General features: G+C 36.2%; 1 long non-coding RNA gene across 1 annotated transcript; it reads left to right on the top strand.

Annotated features, from left to right (window-relative positions):
- The first annotated feature begins 4,750 nt into the window (after nucleotides 1–4,750).
- Nucleotides 4,751–6,682, top strand: LOC140038227 (uncharacterized). The gene is made up of 2 exons (XR_011842035.1): nucleotides 4,751–5,253; nucleotides 6,143–6,682. It is a non-coding gene; the product is annotated as an uncharacterized lncRNA (long non-coding RNA).
- Nucleotides 6,683–7,085: the final 403 nt, after the last annotated feature.

Below are 7,085 nucleotides of genomic sequence, written 5' to 3'. Positions count from 1 at the left end.
CCTTAAACTTGATTTATGGTAGTAGAAATGCATCTCTAAGCACTTGCATGTAAGTGGATGACTTGATATTGTTGGAAAAATTGGAAAGTGGGCTCTATGAACTCCCACTCTTAGGTTGTTACTGATTTTGTGGTTGATGATATTTATAATGTTGGTTTAGTGTTTGAAATGGTGGATTAATGGTGTATAATTAGTAGAAACTTCAAGGAACTCATGGGGTAGAAATCTCTGATTTTGCCCCTGACTTGTTCGGTTATTTTAAGGCCAATTTTTTATGATCTAATGGCTTGAATATGATTTTTATATGTTGTATTAGTTGTGTAAAAATTTTCATTGGAAAATATTGAGGTTTGGTTGGGCAAATGAATTTCTTTGTGAAACTAGTCAAGCTGGAAAACTGTTTCCGTGTAGCTCTGTCCAGCAATAGTGTTTCGGCCGTAACTCTGTCCTCCGACGTCAAAATTGAGTGTCGTCAGTGGCATTTGAAACTAGATATCCACACCTTTCCAACGGTATAAAATGCATGTTCTGGTTCCAAGTGTGTGAGCCAAACCAATCGTTTTAAGAAGGCTGCCCTGTTTCTCTGTTCTGCTGGAACGATTTGATGATGCTGCAACTTTAGGCTTAATTTCGAGCCAGTTGCATGCTGAATCTTAAAATGATTTATTCTGTGAAATTATAGCGCCCTATGAATGTATTTTCCAACACTATCAACCATGCTCAATTCTGAGTTAAATTGAGTGAGTCATGATCAAAATACGGTGACTGCCCTGTTCTTGAAAACCCTTGGATTTGGACAGTTTTGATGTGAGACTTGTTGTGGTCTTACTAAATGAATTTCTTGGTGCTAAACACCTACCAAATGTACCATGTATATTCCTTAGACTTTGCTTGCACAAATGAACCATGTTTGGAGGTTTTCCTTAGCCGAATGTTTGGAAACGGAGAGAAATGGAGCTAAAGGCAGTTTTGCCTTAGTAATTTCAAAACTTTGGTTGATTGGTTAACCACCTTCCCGAAGGTATTTTTCCACGAAATTTGATAGAGAGATACCCTTCATATAGGAGTACTATACTACAAAATTTGGTACCAATCCAAGTCCGTTTTGATAGTTAACTAAAGGTCCAAAGTCGGAAACCCAAATCTGGAAATTGTTCAAGAGTCTTGAATTTTCCCCAACTTTGACCTACCATATCTTGGTGCTCGAAACTCCGATTCTCGATCCGCTTGTTCTGTCCTAAACCTTACTTGCACCTCTAATTGATTTATAAATTTCAAGGGCAGGTTTGCAACGAGTGAATTCTGCCAAATTTCCAAAGTTAGCGAAAAAAAACCAACCCCGGCTCAATCCTGAACATTCTAGAACAGTGATTTCAAGCTCATTTTTGAGTACTTTTCACTTAGATTCGTGGAAAAGAGTCTTCTAAGAACTTTTAGTACTTTCCAAGAGGTTTCCAACGGTATAAAGTTTTCCAATTTTAGACTTGTATCAAATGAGATATAATTTTTCAAAGATCCATATCAAAACTGAAATTTTCCAACTTTCAAGAAAATAGAGTTTTCCAAGAACTCTTTATTCTTTCGACATTATGCAAACGTTTTAACCTCGATTTCTAAGATAAAAACCCAAATGCTCCTGTACTTTATGAAACGCCACTCGAACCTCGATTTACAAGTAATTAAGGTTCCTTTTCACAAAATTCCCTAGATTATAATAGTGCACGAATTATTTCTCGATAATTGGGTTGTGTGAATAATAATGCACTATTATTTGCTCAGGCGCACATTAGGACCTTCAAGAGGATCCCACGGTGGACGCTTGAACTTTCCTTGACCTTACTTGCACTTAATACTTGGTGAGTGTCAAGTGTATGAGTACTTGATACGTGCTTAATTGTTATGAATGATTACTGATTTTAGGAATGGAGACGAGTGTGTACTTTATCTCACTCGTTCTCATTTGAATAAATGATATTGAATGATATTGAATGAGATTGAATGCAATGGCTGCATACGTCGCTGGAGTGAATCTCCCAGACACACAATTGTAAATGGGGGACGCCCAAACTCATAGGCTGACCTGGGACTCGAGCCGGCATGGGCTTGGTCGGGAACCTAGGCGTGCCATGAAACAAATAAGCTCGACCTATTGAGAGGTCTTGCTTGGCATACTCGTGGAGTATTGCCTCATACATGTCTTGCGGGCCCGAGTGGGTGTTCGGTGGACGGAAAGAAGTAAGTGGTGATCTACGGATTGGAAATACCGACCCAGTTGACGGAGTGTCATCGGGGAAAGGTATACGAGTGACATCGACAAAGCAAGTGGAACTTAGCTCCTGAGAGCTACTATATCCTTGAATTGTTACTGATAAATTTCCTTTGGTGAATTGTCAATTATTGAAATATATTATTGTTTAGCTCGTAATTGAGATTGTTATTTGAACTACGTGCTTGCATGTGTGTTCTTGGCCTCACGAGCGTTTTGCTCACCCTATAGATTTGTTTTCCTTAACAGGATTGAATCTCGGGAAAATGTGGAGAAACCCTCCTGATGTACTTTTGTTTTAGGGTTTCTATTAGATTTTGGCTATGCCCTTGGTTTGGGTTGTACTTTTGGAATTGAAGTGTAATATTTGGACCTGACGTATATTTTGGATTTGAGTTGTATTTTGAACACCCCATGTATGGGTTGGATAATGGATGATTGTTAAGCTTGAACGCTTCCGCATTATTGTGTTTATGTTATTCTATCTTGTTGTGACGTTCGGTCTGGCATTAAGCTTGAATGAAATTGCTTGAGTCCTGGCGATAGTTAGGCAGGCGTCCCGTGGATACCCTTTGGTTCGCTTTAGGATGAAGTGGGGGCGTCACACATCCTCTAGTCGAAACTTCAAACTTCTTGTTTTTTTTTTAAGTAACCAGTGAAAAATAGAATGATCCCAGCCCCACTTTAGCGATTATTGGTACCTTCATTTTTGCAGAGACCACACATGTTTCATTCAGTTGAAAGCGCTAGATTTGGATTTAGAAAAGTCAGCCATCCACGAACGTGATGAAAGTCGTCCGAGTTTTACACAAATTGGAAAGTGGACAACCATCCTCTAGTTGAAACTTAAAACTTCAATTCTTTTTTTTATATATCCAATGAAAAATAGAATGATCCTAGCCCCACTTTAGCGATTATCGGTACCTTCATTTTTGCAGAGATCGCACAAGTTTCAATCAGTTGAAAGCGCTAGATTTGGATTTAGAAAAGTCAGCCATCCACGAACGTCATGAAAGTCATCCGCATTTTTCACTAAATGGACTGCTTAATTTATCCATTTCAGAGGTATATCATCCTTGGAAATTAGGCCAAAATTTGTGCTAGTGAATTGAATCCAAGCGTCTTTTTAAGTGAAATGTCCAAGTTTTATCAACTGAGGAATTACAGTAGATAAAACGTCTAAAACAATAGGTAGAAGATATTTAATAGATCTTATACCTCAATATCATCACCAGTATGATCCCACAACTCCCAATTACCATGAACACATACGGGATGATGGAGCACATTTTTTTTCAACCCAATAGTTTTACATCTAATAGCCATATATATACATGTGTACTAAGAAATTAAGAATTCAAAATCCCCAATAACTTTGAAGACTTCAGTCCCTCAATCCTTTGTTATGATGATTAACAAGCTAAAATGATTATTTGAATTAATATTTTTCAATGAAAATTCTGATAGAACAGGTGCTCAATCACTTGGGAAAAAGGAAAACAAAGAAAAGCAAGAAGAAAGGAACGGTGTCCCTATCAGTTGGACGCAGCTTCAAACACACCCAGGAGGATTGGACGTACAAAGCAACCTTCAAAGGAATTACATCCATCTTCAGACACAGTTTTGAACACAAGAAACAAGGATCGGCTGTCCAAAGATGGAAGAGCAAATATAAATCTTGAAGGGCATCCCTATCGACCATTCGAAAAATTCAAAAGCCAAGTTGGAATCCTCTGGTCATCTGTCGGACGGACTCTTGGACGAAGGAGAACTTGCATTGGCCATCTGAACATCTACACAAGAAAGCTTCTCATCCTTGATTAAACGATTGTATCGAACGCTAGCATAACGATCAGAAATCTGATAGTTTCAACTTTCAACAGTCGTTTTTTCTGCATTAAATGATTGACCATTAGAGGGCATTTTCGATCAATTTTTGGGGTCCTATAAATACGATAAAGTCTAAACTCATTAACAACTTTTGTCTATATCAATTATGAGCTCTCTAGAGTAATTTTGGTTTAAAAAATACTCTCTCTCTTGTTCACTTGTAGTTTTTTATGAGGTTGAAAAGCTTGTAAAATTCTTCATTGTAATTGTGAGCAATTCAATTTTAGCTTGGAAAGGTTAGATATATAGGAAGTGTAAAACCTTTTCACTCAACTAAGGAGAGATTAATGTGAGTAAAGGTAATCATTTCTTTGTACAAAGTGGCATTGTTTCATCAATTTTGACGAACTTTTTTAATGGATCAACTTCGATCTTGGAGAAGCTTGGAAGTGTACCTTGGTATCATGAGAGTACCATTTCATTTGGTTTACTTTATTTAATCTATTGCTCATTGTTTGCTCATTTAGGTGCTATACTTGCCTCATCTTTATTGTTTTCTACTTACTCGCTTTAGTTTGTGATCATTTAGATAAATTTGGTTAGTTAAAATTAGATAAAATCAGCCATAACTTATCTAGTTTTTATACAACTTAATTCACTCCTCCTCTTAGATTACACTTGACACTTGCAAAGTTTATAAGAGAATTGACAACAATTCTTATTTCATGACGAATTGAGCTTACCTCAAAAATTTTCACTTAAGTCTCTTTCAAGCACAAGACTCCAGAATAAGGAATTAGGACAGATTCCTTCTAGTCCACAGGCGTCTAATATGGTGTGACAGAAGGACGCCACAGAAAAGAGTAGAAGACCCATGCAAGTCTTTAATTTCATTTGTGATATATGTGGTCAAATAAAACAGCAGCTACACAAGACTTTTTCATAAGGTTCACGTAGCCTTATCCTTTCAAATCTTTCTCCGAATCTCAATCATATATACAGCACTAGAGCTTGTACAAGTTATGAGACAGTCACATAGAAATAAACAATGACGAGCAAGACTTTTGCTTCTCCTATGTTCATCTTCTTTTGGCTTTTGATGATTTCCATCCTTTTAGTCCAACCCGCTCTCTCTGGACGGACATTTGGCGGCAGCGGTAAGTATACATCTTTCTTATTCACAGTTTTTTTTTTTTAATTGCTCAACAGTGAGTTTGCTTTAATCGAAAACATTCATCTAAATTGGATACACTTCCCATAAACTATGATGATGATGGTACAAGTCATTGATGCATGAAAGTTGTTGATTTGGGAATTAGAGTAGAAGGAAATTGCACTATTTTCCTCGTTCTCTCTAAAAATTCTCCAATCAAAATCTTCTCTGCCTTTTTCATGGAAGAGAGATCAGACAAATTTGGTCTTTTTCCATAAAAGGGAGTCCTCTCTTTAAGTTTTTTTAGTTTCTATCGTAGCAATAAATTCTTTTGTAGAATTTTCTAATGATAGATTATTCTCTCATAGAATCTCCTAGTGAGAGTTTCTTCTTCCCTAAATTGTTTTAATAAAAGTTTTATTCTCTCCTAAGTTTTTTTTCCTTATGAGGGTTTTTTTTTCAGTTTTTGTCATTTTCTGTGAAATTTGAGATTTTGTAGATCTAGTTTCTCAAATTTGCAATTTCTCCATCTATTATTATCGTATCTAAACTTCTCTTTGAAGTTGAACCAGTTTTTAATCATATTTTTTACTGTAAGAAAAATGCATAAACCTATTGGGTTACAATGATTTATCTGGATAGAAGATATGATATGTTGGAGCATTAATGTTATATTTATTTAAATTGATTTTCAAATCTGTGGTATCTATTAATTTCAGCTCTATATGTATTTGAGTTATGTTTGATTTGATGTATTTCTGTCATTAGTGCAGATTCAATAATCTTTTCCATCAAAATAAAGAATAGAAGGAAAATGGCTTGACTTTTGCCCTTTTGATAGTGATATCTAATTTTATGATAATAGTCTTTTTTTTGTTTTGTATTTTGGCAAGGTGGGGGTAGCATGATGGGAGGGGATCCAAGTCGTGCTCCCAAGGCGACCGGCGGAAGTTCTCCTACAAACTCTGCTCCTAAAGATGGAGGCGGTGGATCCATAGGTTATGGGCCATTACAAAGGCATCCAATTTGCAACAAAATACGATACGCCTATTGTTTGCGGCCCCCACCAGAAAGACCATGTAATTATTATACCCGTTGCCGTCCCCCACTCCCACCAAAATAAAGTGGCCAATAAAAGCGGACTGGACCTGATTCCCTATTAATAAAGTTGGACTCAGAGTGATCCAACCCTAGTTAAGCCCAGAAAAAAATGAGCCCATGCAATGGAAATATACGTATGGATTAGATGTTTTGAGGATATCTTTCAAAACTTTTATGATAGTGTGAAAAACTTTTAATGTAGATGGTTAGGTGTTTTGGAGTGTATTATTATAGTATTGTATTTAAAATCCTTGTTTATGAAATAATGGTAAATTGTATAGACCTACATTTCAAGTGTTTGTAGAAAATTAAATATATGAAGAGATTGTGCATGTGTTGATTGTAATTTAGTAAATTCGTAAGATGCAGAAGCTCTCAAACTACTTATTTTACTAAATTATTATTCATGATAATATTTGGCGTTCACATTTTTCTATCTATAATGGATAAAAATGTGTTTTGACGAGAGCTCTTGTAGTTTGGTCCGTCATAAGTACACCTAGTGGTGATATAAATCAAGTTTAGGGGTTTATATTCTCAACCTAGAAGAGGAGATAGCTTTATCTAAAATATGAAACTTCTCCTTTGGTCCAAACTTAAACTTTGTGAAGTTTGGTCATAAATTCCAATTGACGTTGGCAACTGGATGAAATCTCTGCATGGGTACATTTTATTGACCATACGATTCACTTTGGTCATAATTTGGAGTTAGGTAGGTTTGAGTCTCCCTCTTTG

Source organism: Coffea arabica, chromosome 3e, assembly GCF_036785885.1.
Source record: "Coffea arabica cultivar ET-39 chromosome 3e, Coffea Arabica ET-39 HiFi, whole genome shotgun sequence".
NCBI lineage: Eukaryota > Viridiplantae > Streptophyta > Magnoliopsida > Gentianales > Rubiaceae > Coffea > Coffea arabica.
This window is presented reverse-complemented; position numbering and strand designations above follow the sequence as displayed.